A 14,321-nucleotide genomic window follows, 5' to 3' on the forward strand; every position below is an offset into this window, starting at 1 on the left:
GATGGAAAGTGAATTTCTGATATACAACGAATAACATTCACTAACAGTATTGCCTTCAGATGTGTAAAGCTTCTACTACTATCATCTTCAAAAAACTTAATTCAGTAAATGGCATCACAGATGATTATTAGTGAAAGTATGTTTTTCCCATTAATTTTAAGCCACATGAAATACATTTTAATGCATTCATACAAGTCATTAAATTATATTAAAAATAATTACTTTGTGTTTCAGAAGTGCCCCAGAAAATTTCTATCAATCCATCTAAAATAAGATCTCTTTTGTTTAATAGACCCACTAATTAGATATACCATCAGAGCTCCTGCAGCCAAACATATGCAGATGTTTTTAACTTTCCAAATCCACGTCTATATGCAGGCGTTAGTATCCTAATATACTCTTGCCATTAGTAACTGAAGCCATTCTAAGTGAACCATCCCTTATTTTTCCCTAAAGTCACTCTGTTACAAAGTGCAGGCCCTACAGTGTTACCTCTCCCCAGAAGGTTCAGGTAGCAGGACTACCTGGACTTCCTATCAACACTTCCCTCTCTTACTGAGTCCTCTCTTCCTCTGCTAATGTTACTGAGGAGCACTAGCTTGTAAGAGCAACGTGGCATCAATATGTTCAGCTAACAGTAACTATCATAGCTGCTACCCAGCAAAGGAAATTTTTCTCTAGTTAGGAGTTAGGACCCAGCTAAATAAAGGTCCACTTGGGCAATGATAGTGTTAGGAAATGCTTTGGAGATATAGGCTTGCATTTAAATGGTGGGACCCATAAGGTATCATCTAGCACAGGGTTAGGGAGTGATACTTCTGCTGATCTGGCTCTGCTAGAGAGTACTGGCTCCTAATCATGGTGCCCTCATGTGTACTGCAAGCTGCCACCAACAAGGAAGAGGAAGAGAACAATCAACAGCTGTGTCTCCTTCCAAAGAGACAACTCCAGAGGAATTTTTGATTTGGCACTACTTCTTAACTGTCATCGACTCCCTAGTGGGCAAGGTGATGATGCCAAAATAAGAAATTTGACCCAGCAAATTTAGGCATGGCACCACAAGCCTAGCTAGCTCTTACATCCTCTCATCCCAAACTAGGGGTGGATGGGTGTGTGTGGGTGTGTGTACATGCACACCAAGGAATAAAAGCATAATTGCACCCAGGGGCGTAGCTGCCAGCTCTACCAGCAGCATGGCTCCCACTGCTAGCAATTATAAGAGCCAAGAGCGTACCAAGGGGGAGCCCCAGAACAGCAGGTCTCAACTGGGGGTAGGATGGAGCATTCACTGGAAGATGACTGCATTTTGGAAAAGCTCTCTAAGAGGTTCTAACAGACTGATGCCATCTTCAGCTAGAAGCCACTGACGACCCTAAAAGCTTGGCTTTGTGCAAGACACTCGCCTGAGTCAAGCGCTACTCTATATCATCTTAAAGTTACACAAATCCTTGGTGAAAATTAATTTTGTCATGTGTATTTTCAAGAATTTGAAACACTCCAAGAAAACATCAAATAATAACTGACATTAAGATGCTGAAATTCCCTACTTTAATTCTCACAAAACTAGAACAGAAAAATGAGACTACAGGAAAATTTCAAACCAGCTGTTATCTTCTGCAAGAAGCAACAGGATTAATTTATATTTAAGATCTCATTAATGTTTTAATCACACTAGTTTTTGAAAAGCATGTATTTAAGTGAAGAATGCACTTACTTAAATGGAAATTCAGCATTAAAGATAATACTCTTTACTCAAATTAAAAGTCAAAGCAGCAAGGTTTTTTTTACAGAACCACATAAATGGACGTTTTCTCATTGCAGGGTATGCGTGTGTGTACGTCAAAATATTTAGGAAAGACTAGGGACTGAGCCAACCCCTCCTCAAATTGAAAGATTGAAATATACAAGAAAAATAGCTTAAACATACTTTTATCGGTATTATTCTAAACAAAACCAACAAGGATTCCTGAACGGGAGCCAATGTAGAAAAGCAAGCATCTAAAACTTCATTGAATCAAGCTTTACTCTTCTGATCACAATTTAGGCTATAAATTTTTCAATATCACATTTTTACCTTAAATCTTCTGTTTACAATATCAACCTTATAAAGGAATTAACTATTCACATATTGTTACTTAGCATTATGGTTTTCTTTCAAGGTAGATATGAGGGGAAGAGAAAACGCAAAAGTATGTTTCTATTAATAACAAATGATATTCTTTGATTTTAAAATTTCCCCCAAAGAAAGTTCCTTTTTGAAGATGAGTAAAGAGTTTAGGGAAAGATGTATATAAGATGTGCAGAAGTGAAGTGTCAGCACAAAATGAGGCTATAGTAACAGGATGCTGGGGGAAAACTCTGGTTATTGTCAGGTCAACACTGTATCATTAGCTAGAAGGAAGCAAGACCTGGATATTTCACTCTACACAGTTACCAATATCCACTACTATCAATTCTGAAAATGCTATTTTATTAACTGCCATGTTTGGATTTCTGAAACAACATTTCTGGTATTAAATAGTACAACGTTGTAGCCAGAATTTCTGCAAAGTTCAAAAAATAAGGGGGCCGGCCCCATGGCTTAGTGGTTAAGTGTGCGCGCTAGCGGCCCGGGTTCGGATCCCAGGCGCGCACCGAAGCACTGCTTGTCCGGCCATGCTGAGGCAGCGTCCCACATACAGCAACTAGAAGGATGTGCAACTATGACACACAACTATCCACTGGGGCTTTGGGGAGAAAAAGTGAAAAAAAAGGAGGAGGATTGGCAATAGATGTTAGCTCAGAGTCAGTCTTCCTCAACAAAGAGAGGAGGATTGGCATGGATGTTAGCTCAGGGCTGATGTTCCTCACAAAAAAAATAATAAAATAAAAAATAAACTAGCTATTATCTAATTGTAACAGTGGGAATCTGTATGTAGATTTTTCCAATGCTGTAAGTCAGAGTATATTAATTTTCCATTATCCTCCATGGTAAGAAACAAAACCATTATAAAAGCAAGATGCAAGAATACAAAGTGACTGTTAGAAAAACGTTACCTGTTTCTGAAGGAACAACAGGTATAGAAAGAAAAACAATAAAAATTGTCAGATGAGAAAATAAAGATTTAAATTCTTCAAGGGCTTCATTCCCTGCCTTATAAACATCCAATTTACAAAAATCTCTAGACTAGAGGCAAAAATGGTACAAGATTATCCTCCCCCCATCCCTGAACCCCCTATGCTACCCCCACAGAAGGTGGGTTCTTAACACCTTCCCTTCCTTCTGATTCTAGGCAGAAACTCAGTCATTCTGGGCCAGTGGTGCCACCTGGCGGTGACTGGAAAGAAATGTCTCAAACAATGCACGGCCTCTCTCCCCTCAGCCCCAGACTCAGGAAATAGAATACAGGCTCTGCTCCCCAACTTTTCCTCCTTTACCTCTCGGTCAATTATGACTCTGAAAATTCACTCAAAGTTGTCTGAGAATTTTTTAAAGGGTCATAAAAGTAGTGAACTAAGTAAAATGATAGTGACATACTGTAAATTTAAATTTATTAAAACTACAAAATGACATAAAACTAGATGAAACTTAAAAATTATCAGACTTAACATCAGAATCCCTCAATTGTGCTTCCAGAAGTCTTAACCAAAATCCTCAGCTACCTCATTTCATCTCTCAATTAAATGTGCTTTTTCTTATTGAAATTCTAGATAAATAAAAAAATTTATTTCTATGATATTGTTCTGTTTTGATCAATTATTAATACTGTGACTTTTTTCAACGACTTTAAAAAATAGTTTCTCATCATATACCATCAGTCATATGTGGACCGGTCTATACACAATAGAGTATCAGTTACAGTGGGTGCCAACCTGGCAACTAAGAGACCATTTATTTATGTTTAGCATTTACTGAGTACCTACAATGTGCTAGTCATCGAGTCTGGATGAGGTGGGGATTCATATTTGACTAAGACACAATATCCCTGCCTTTTCCTGCAGGAGCTCCCAGGTATGGGAGAGTAGTTACAGACATGAAGCAAATCTTTCAGAATCTAATGTGAAAAGTGCTAAAATATGATTAAGAACAAAGTCTGAGGAACACAAGGCTGTGGCTTTACAAGTAACAGCTGATCTAGGACTTCAAAAACACAAGCAGGAATTAAGCAGGGGGAAGTAAAGGGGCTCCAACATAGACAAGAGTAGTATTTAAAAATAAAATTTTTCCAGATTGTACAAAAGTCCATAGGCTTCCCCAGGCAAGTGAAATCTGGGGCCAGAGAGATTACCTTTTATTTTATACTCATCTGTTCTGTATAAAATTTTACACTATGAGAATACACTAAACCATTTATTTTATTAGATAGACCATATTAAAGAACAGCATAAAGAAACAAGATTAGGATAATGAGCACAGTAAGGGCCCAGGGTGTATGGACAGGAACAACAAAACCAAGGCGACAAGTAGAGGCGTTGTCTTCAGGCAGGAGGGAGAAAAAAAGAGAGGACTGCAGGGAGATGGAGCACAAGGAGCCTCTAGACTAGGGATTCTTAACCTTTTTTCTTTCTTTCTTTCTTCTTCTTCTTTTTTTTTTTGGCGAGGAAAATTGGTCCTGAGCTAACATCTGTTGCCACTCTCCCTTTTTGGTGAGACAGACTGGCCCTAAGCTAACATCTGTGCCTATCCTCCTCTATTTTGTACATGGGACGTCACCACAGCATGGTTTGATGAGCAGTGCATACATCTGTGCCTGGGATCTGCACCTGCAAACCTCAGGCTGCTGAAGCGGAGCACACAAACTTAACCACTACACCCCCATGCCGGCCCCTTTTTTTTCTTGTTTTTGTTTCTTTTTTTTTGTGAGGAAGATCAGCCCTGAGCTAACATTCAATGCCAGTCCTCCTCCTTTTGCTGAGGAAGACTGGCCCTGAGCTAATATCCGTGCCCATCTTCCTCCACTCTATATGGGATGCCACCTCAGCATGGCCTGACAAGCGATGTGTCGGTACACACCCGGGATCTGAACCTGGGCCGCCAGCAGCGGAGCGTGTGCACTTAACTGCTACGCCACAGGGCCGGCCCCCCGGCCCCTCTTTTTCCTTTGATCCATGGACCCCTTTGGAACTTTGGGGAAGCCTATGGATTTAAATGCATAAAATACATAGGAAATCAAAGGAGACCAATTATACTGAAATGCAGTTAGCAAAACTAAAAAATCAAATCTGTGCCATAGTAATATATATGCTTCTTTATTAATGCATTAAACAATAAGATCTAACAGCAAATCTAATAACTACTGTAATTTTAGAGCTGATGAACATAAGCAATATTTTGAGATATTCTCATCTATATAAATGATATGAAATTAACTGAGTTCTATAGGTGCTGAAGTCACAGATACTGCTAATACTAGTGGTTTGTTGCCTATACGAATAATGGAAAGAACTGCTAAATTTCAATCAAAGGTTAATGAAAATAAAGATATAATATTTTTTCCCATCCAAGTTCATCAATGCCCTGAATTCTCTCCATGAACCATTCAGGAATCCATGGATCCAGATTAAATACTCTGCCTATATGTTCTAAAAAGCAGGAAGAAAGAGCATTCTGCCGTGGATAAAGGAAATGAGGTAGACAGAATAAGGGACGGGAGGGGGTGCTCATTAAGGTTGCAGAAACAGGTTAAAAAAAGGCTGCTGAGTTCTCCTGAAGCTCCAGCAAGACCTAGAAACCCCACATTCCTAACCAGCGACCACAATGGGATTTTCCCCAGCCACACCCAGCAGACCAGCTACAGGAGTAAGCAGAGAGGAGTTTAAAAATGGAAGTCCAGAGGAGGATCAAACAAATGACCTCATTTTTCCATTTTAAAAAATGGAAGGCCAGGAAAGGGTCAGAGAGCCCTGTGAGCAGCAAGAAGAAAGACGGTAGAAGAGTAAAGGTTAGGTTGGCCACGGTCAGAAGAGATCTTGGGGGGCATTCTGGAAGAGAAGTAGTTACAAATGATGACAAAGTCATGAAAGCAAACTGCTAAAATGGGACAGAAATGAAAGGTATTAAGTAACAGAGCTTAGGAGACTAAGTTTCCACAGGAATAGTGTTCTCCTCCAAATGATCAAACTGAAAATAAATTTTTGCAAAACCTACCATTTGCAAACTAACATTTGAAGCTATCAGGGTCCTAGCCACGAAACTATGGGAAACTTGAATGCACTCCGAAGGTATATACCCCTCTGTTTAAATACCAAGAAGTTACAGTCACATTACAAAATACACCAAACAATAGCACTTGCCAATTAGAAAACACAGGAGCAGATTCTATCCACTGTGAATGACCACAGCTACTTTCTAACTGTAATTCTGGGCCTATCAAGCAGAACTATTTAATATTTAAAATGTTGGGAGTGGTCTGATACACCATGGAGATGAGAGTTATATAACCACAAAATCCAAGTCTTTGAGGTTAGATCCATAAAAGTCAGTTCCAAAGTCTTCCCTTCAACTGGAAACTTTTTAGGAGAAAATGAATCAGTAAGAGCTAGTACAAAGTATTAAAAACAAAACATAGCTCGTTCTGACTTCACACGTAGTAGGGTCAGGGCAGGAAACCAGGGTCTCTATCTGCAGTACATGCGCACCTCAAACAGGCACAGAGCCTTTCCTGCTTGTAATCTCTTCTTGTCCCAGCAGCTAAAACTCACGACCAAACATCTGTCTTTAAAAGTCTTGTGTGTAAATAAGAGCCAGTAGTGGCAAAACCATGACTTTCCACTAGATGGAGATGTCACCATAAAGGAGAACACATCGGTGAGCAAAGTCATGTGACACCTAACAACATTCTACAGGACAGACCAACACAACAAAATTAAGAACAAAAGGCCAACCACCTGCATTTCCACATTTTATAAAAAATTTTAAATACTTTTAACGATAATGTCTTACCTTAATAGAATGTCATTTTTCCCAACAGAGAAGAACCACCTAATCATATCTTTGCCTCTAGGGCACAATTAGGAAAACGAGTTTTGTGACCCATAAGTAGAAAGGGTTTTTTGTTGTTGTTTTTTCGTGAGGAAGATTGGCCCTGGGCTAACAACCGTGCCCATCCTCCTCTACTTTGTATGTGGGACACCCGCCATAGCACGGCTTGACGAGCAGTGCATATGTCTCTGCCAGGATCCGAACCCATGAACCCTGGGGTCATCGAAGAGGGGCACACGAACTTAACCACTACGCCACTGGGCCGGCCCCAGAAAGGGGGTTGTTTTAACCCTGGTTAGCACAAAAATAAATGAATCTCTACAATATGGTATCTTTTAATCCTATGATTTCAAACTGAACTGAAGTCAAGTTGATTTCACACTATTCTTCACAAATACATTATGTACATAGGTATAAATTCAAATATGTGTGCATTTCTAACACACACAACAGCTAAGGCAAATGAATTATTTTAAAAAACTTTCACAGGGCGGGCCTGGTGTTCACAGGTTCGGATCCCAGGCGTGGACTGACACACCACTTGTCAAGCCATGCTGTGGCAGCGGCCCATATAAAGTACAGGAAGATGGGCATGGATGTTAGCCCAGGGCTAATCTTCCTCAGCAAAAAAGAGGAGGACTGGCAACGGATGTTAGCTCAGGGCTGATCTTCCTCACACACAAAAAATAAAATAAAATAAAATTAAATTAAATTAAAAAAAATAAAAAACTTTCAAATAGCCTGTATGCACGCTCTAATTCTTCACTCCCTTACCCATGTTTCTGACTTTTCCCCCTTATACTAGAATCATTTGGGCCTTATTTTAAAAGTTAACACGAGATTTTGTTTTTTATATTTCAAAAGGGTATTAAAATGCCTACTAGAAGCAATCTTCTGTCAGAAAAATAGACCCTGGATATGTCATGTTGTAAGAAAGTCGTTTTCAGATTTGGCTACGAATAACCGCTTTCTTGAATTTCCTGGAAATGAGTGGTAATTACGATTCTAATCGCCTATGGCAATATATCTATCTAAGAAACAACTAACTAGTTTTTCCCTTGTTTGGGTATAGTGAGTGTAAAAATATATTAAATTTTAAAAATATCAATTGAACAAATAAATATATCTTGCGTACCTACTATCTGTAAGGCATTATGCTAGACACCATGGGGCATACACATCCTAGCTCTACAAACATGATTTCTAAACGCCAGATAATTATAATGCATTGGGACAAAATATACTGACAAAAAGATATCACACGCTGCTTTGTAAAGCCGACTGTTCAGTGTATGAGGTAGACAACTGGTTCTCCAACCGTGCTCCACAGAACCCTATGAGTTCCTCAGGGGACCTCAGCAGACAGACGGAAAGCTGAATCAATAAGGTTCTAGGACACCCTCCACTGCTCTCCCCTTCCACTGCCTTGCTGTAACTGCGATTCAACATGAGATTTCATTGGGGGTAGGGGGGATGAACCATTCTGTGCTAAAAATACCATGTAGTCAAGTGTAGCAGCCATTGGTATAGGCAACAAAAACAGACCACAGTGAGTGGGGAAAGTCAGGGAAGACTCTAAGGAGGAAAGATATAAGCTTGGTCTTAAAAAAGTATCTAAAATTCTAGTGAGGAAGGGAGGTATTCAAGGTGGAGAGTAAATCCTGCAATTCTTTTAAGATAAGCAAGCTGAAAGATGGAAATAAGATATGTATAGCATGCAGAAAATAATACCTTGGGTCAAGCAGTGAAGTAATATTGAGAATAATGAGAGATTAAGTTGAAAAAGAGAAGTTCCACTGGGAAGGGCCCTGAATGGCAAGGTACAGTGTTCCAACTTTCTTCTGCAAGCAACAGTGGCCACTGTAGATTTTTGAACAAGGGATGAGATGATATAATAAAAGCTATGCTTAAGAATTTCTTTGTGTTGGGCTGGCCCCGTGGCTTAGCGGTTAAGTGCGCGCGCTCTGCTACTGGCGGCCGGGGTTTGGATCCCGGGCGCGCACCGATGCACCGCTTCTCCGGTCATGCTGAGGCCGCGTCCCACATACAGCAACTAGAAGGATGTGCAGCTATGACATACAACTATCTACTGGGGCTTTGGGGGAAAAATAAATAAATAAAATTATTAAAAAAAAAAAAAAAAAAAGAAGAATTTCTTTGTGCTAACGTCCAAGATTGATTGGAAGTGATAGAATCTGGAGGAAAAGATAATTGGGAGATTACAGTAAAGTTTGGGTACAAACTATCAATGGGAACAGAGAGGAAGAAAAGAATGTAAATGTGACGTTACCACGGAAAAGTTTAAAGAACAACGTAAAAGGAAGAAAACAACAACTTTCTTTCCAAACTTAAGCCAAAAGAATCTTGGCATCTGTATTATTTCACTACAAGCAGCTGAAGAAAAAGAATGGATAAGAAAATGTGACTGTTTTTTGCAAGTTCACTATCATGAGCTAAAAGAATAAATCCAGCTAAGCTCGGCCTCTAAAACTCAAATCTATAATAGGTGTTTTATGTGTCCAGTCGTGTAGTAGAGTGAATGACCATTCTACTTTATCATTTGCTTCAAAGGAAGGAAAGTTTTTTGCTTTTATCTCCAGAAGTTGTTTCATAAAATATTCTTACTTTGAAACTACCAAAAAACACAATAAAAATCTCACCTCCAAAAATAAGAATTACAAGTTGTTTTGGTTATTAGAGAGAAAGAATCTTACAAAGCAGACATGCATAAATGGCACTGGGTATCTGTGGAAAATTAATAAATCAGCAACAGGCGCAGAGCAAACATGCTCAAAGTGTGTTCTCACTTTGAGGGGCTCAAAGTTTAGCGCCTATCCTAAGAGTCAAAAGAAAGATTTTATATTAGTTGGATATAAAGACTATAAAAAAATACTGCTCCAATCTGAAAATGAAATTGAGAAAAAAATTCCATTTACAATATCATCCAAAAGAATAAAATATTTAGGAATAAAGCTACTTAAATAAACTTGTACCCTGAAAACTACAAAACAATTTTGAAAGAAATTAAAGATGACCTAAAGAAATGGAAAGACATCCCATGTTCTTGGACTGGAAGATTTAACGTTGTTAAGATGGTAGTATGCCCAAACCGATCTACAGATTCAATGCAATTCCTATCAAAATCCCAGCTGTCATGCTGCAGAAATTCACAAGATGATCCTAAAATTCACATGGAAATGCAAGGGACCCAGAATAGCCAAAACAATCTTGAAAAAGAACACATTTTGAAGACTAACACCTCTTGAATTCAAAACTTACTACCAAGGTACAGTAATCAAGAAAGTTTAATACTAGCATAAGGACAGACATATAAACCTACAGAATAGAACTGACAGTCAGAAATAAATCTTTACATTTATGGTCAATTGATTTCAACAAAGGTGTCAAGGCAATTCAACGGGAAAAGAACAGTCTTTTCAACGGATTGTGCTTAGACAACTAGATAGCCACATGTGAAATAATGAAGTTGGACCCCTACCTCACACCTTATACAAAAATTAACTCAAAATGGATCATACACCTAAATATAAGAGATAAAACTCTAAAAATCTTAAAAGAAAGCAGAGGAATAAATCTTCGTGATCTTGGATTAGGCAACTTTCTTAGATATGACACAAAAAGCACAAACAACAAAAAAGAAAACATAAATGGGACTTGATCCAAATTAAAAACTTCTATTTCAAAGGATACTATCAAGAAAGTGAAAAGACAACCCACAAAATGGGAGAAAATATTTGCAAACCATATGTCTGATAAGGGAAAGACTGATATGCAGAATATATAAAGAACTCTTATAAGTCAGTAATAAAAAGACAACCGAAATTAAAATATGCACTAAGGATCTGAACAGACGTGTCTCCAAGGAAGATATACAAATCTCCAATAAGCACATGAAAAGATGCACAACATCATTCATTACTAGGGAAACGCAAATCAAAACCAAAATGAGATACTACTTCATACCCACCCACTAGGATGGCTAGTCAGAAAGATTAAAAAAAAAAAAAAGATGCTAGACAATAACAAGTACTGGTGAGGACACGGAAAAACTGGAACTCATACACTGCTGGTGGGACTGCAGAATGACAAAGCACTTTGGAAAACAGCCCAGTAGTTCCCTCAAAAGGTTAAAGACAGAGTTACCATATGACCGAGCAATTCCACTCCTAGTTATATGCCCAACAGAACTGAAAATTTAATGTCCACACAAAAACTTGCATGTGAATGTTCATAGTAGCATTATTCACAATAACCAAAAAGTGAAAACAATCCAAATGTCTATCAACTGATAAGTGGATAAATAAAATGTAGTACACCCATGCAATAGATTGTTATTCAACAATGAAAAGAAGTACTTATACATGCTACAACATGGATGAATCTTAAACACATTATATACTAAGCCAAACAAGCCTGTCACAAAAGGCCACATACTGTATGACTCCATTAAATGCAACGTCCACAACAGGCCAATCTACAGAGACAGAGAGATTAGTAGTTGCCCAGGGCTGGGGAGGTTGGAAGCAAGTGAGGAGTGACTGTTAAAGGGGGTGATGAAGATATTCTAAAACTGACTGCAGTGATAGCTGCACAATTCTGTGAATACACTAAAAAAAAATTGAATTGTACAACTTAAAGTGAGGAATTGTAATGTACATGAATTTTATCTCAATAAAGCTATTTAAAAAAAAACAAAAAACAAACAATATTCCACTCAACAGTCCAGGTAATGAGGACTAGGTGACAGCGGTCCCAAATAAAAGAAAATCTGCCTTATTGGAAGGCAATTCAAGAGCTGGAGGTATTTCAGGGTATGAAATCTTTTATTTCTACAATGCTGTCTTGTGACTCAGCAATGAAGAAAAACGTCAGTATTAGAACAGACCAAACCTTCTTTGCAAACCTACGTGGCCTAAGAGGGCAAAAGATACCTTTTCTGGGAAACTTCAGATGAGCCAGGATCCTATGTTGTCTTACCTGATCTTATCAGAGTTATGCGATTCAAGACACTGACATATATATGCAGCATCATTCTGTTTTTCAGGATTTGGGGCTTAATGTCTACTACACTTTTTGATGGTTCAAAATAATACAGATATCAGTAGGAAGAAGTTTAAAGTGGGAAATGCAAATTCACTTTTCTCTAACTTTAGTTGAATTGGCACTCATTTTGACAACTTTCAAGTAACAGCGGTCACAACACTGGTGACTGCTCCTGTCTGTCAGGCACACTGCTCTGTATCCCAATCAGTAAATGCATATCTGACTGATGATAACCTATCACAACAGGGATCATAACTCTACATGATCATCTGCTTTATATGAACCTGAAATGAAGCCAACTAAATAATGTCTTTGCACACTGCCTTATTTAAAGACAGTAATAAAATACAGGCTTTCTTACACACAGTGCTTATCGGTCTCAGAAAGTGAACCCACTGGTAACTTGTAGCTTTAGTCATTTCTTCTTTTTTGTGGTGAGGAAGATTGGCCCTGAGCTAACATCTGTCACCAATTTTCGCTTGAGGAAGATTGGCCCTGAGCTAACAGGTGTGCCAGTCTTCCTCTATTTTGCAGGTAGGAGGCTGCCAAAGCATGGTTTGATGAGCGGTGTGTAGGTCCACGTCTGGGATCCAAACCCATGAACCCGGGGCCACCGAAGCAGACCATGCAAACTTAACGACTATGCCACTGGGCCAGCACCTTCTTCTCTTTTTATTTTTTCTTTGGTGAGGAAATCAGCCCTGAGCTAACATCCGATGCCAATCCTCTTTTCGCTGAGGAAGATCGGCCCTGGGCTAACATCTGGGCCCATTTTCCTCTACTTTATATGGGACGCCGCCACAGCATGGCTTGATGAGCCATGCGTCAGTGCGCGCCAGGGATCTGAACCTGCCAACCCTTGGGCTGCTGCAGCAGAGCGCGTGCACTTAACCACTACGCCAGTGGGCCGGCCCCCTCTTCTTCTCTTTTTAAATGACAACCAAATGGTAAAATAAGAAAAACTTCAAGGCTACATACAAAGCCTCAAATTCCTAACTTGCTGTAAGAGAAAAATTACATAAATCAGATTTTATTGTGGACGTAAATAACTTTTGGGATCTGACAACATTCAGTCATATGGAAATCAAGATTGTATTGCCTAAGAGCTACCCTGGAAAGACTCAAAAGGGTTGCTGTCCACCTAAAAGCACAGCAATACATTTTTACAAAGCCTACACAATTTTAAAATGCATCATTTAAAAAAGAAAGGCAGGGGTGGGGGGTGTGTGGGGTAAGTCTTCTCTTCCTGATAGTTATATGCAACTACGAAGAAAATGCCATTTTTCTCTGTTCTCTGACAACAAAATAATATAGCCTAGAGCAGTAGTTATTTTTTACTGTGATCTCCATTAAAAAAAATTCTGAATTCTATAACTCAAAATAAATTTACCACTCAGGGAAGAAATGACAAATTCTTGCCAATTTCTTAGCAAGAAAACTGAGATGGAGGCTATCAGAACAGCTGAAGTAGGCAAGAGATCTAACGGATGTTAGCTTCAAAAGCAAATACAGTAGACGGAAAGCAGCAGTAATGAGCTCTAAAAAACACAGTAAGCCACCTGAAAAAGTCCTTTCCCGAGCAACAAGCAACTCCAAGGAAAAGGATAGTATGTCATGTTAAGAGTCTTTAATTTCAGTCCAAACATCACCTGCTGTGTTAAAGATAAATTAATTAAAAATTAGAAAACAGACACTATGCTTTAGAATCAAACCAAACCACCCAAACCATTTTCTGTTCTTTTCTGAGATCTGATCTAGGTACCCTTTGGACCCAAGTATGGAAAGAATCAACTGATGTGGAAAAGCCAACCCCAAAGTATTGTTCTTGTTAAAAACACAGCTCACAGGGCCGGCCCGGTGGCATAGTAGTTGAGTTCACGTGCTCTACTTCGACAGCCTGGGGTTTGCAGGTTCAGATCCCAGGCACAAACCTACACACTGCTCATCAAGCCATGCTGTGGCAGCTGCCCATATACAAAATAGAGGAAGACTGGCAGAGATGTTAGCTCAGGGCCAATCTTCCTCACCAAAAAACAACAACAAAAAAACACAGTTCACAATTTAATTTGTGTCTCTGTCCCTCTTACAGAGTCCAATGGGAAAGCCCAGAATATGACTAGGAAATAGAACAGACATCTCAATCAACGCACTATTTAAAAAGCACACAGGATATAGGGCTTCCACAATAAACAATCATACAAATGCTTTTGATGCTACAATATTTGATCAAAAGTTTGAATATGGCCAGCCCCGGTGGCCTAATGGTTAAGTTCGGCGCACTCTGCTTTGGCAGCCA

The 14,321-nt window shown here is 39.0% G+C and overlaps 1 protein-coding gene across 8 annotated transcripts in view; it reads right to left on the reverse strand.

Annotated features, from left to right (window-relative positions):
* Positions 1 to 14,321, reverse strand: part of ATXN2 (ataxin 2) — a 114,438-nt gene that overhangs the window by 54,311 nt on the left and 45,806 nt on the right. The window lies entirely within an intron of this gene.

This window comes from Diceros bicornis, chromosome 35, assembly GCF_020826845.1.
Source record: "Diceros bicornis minor isolate mBicDic1 chromosome 35, mDicBic1.mat.cur, whole genome shotgun sequence".
In the NCBI taxonomy this organism is placed as follows: Eukaryota; Metazoa; Chordata; class Mammalia; order Perissodactyla; family Rhinocerotidae; genus Diceros; species Diceros bicornis.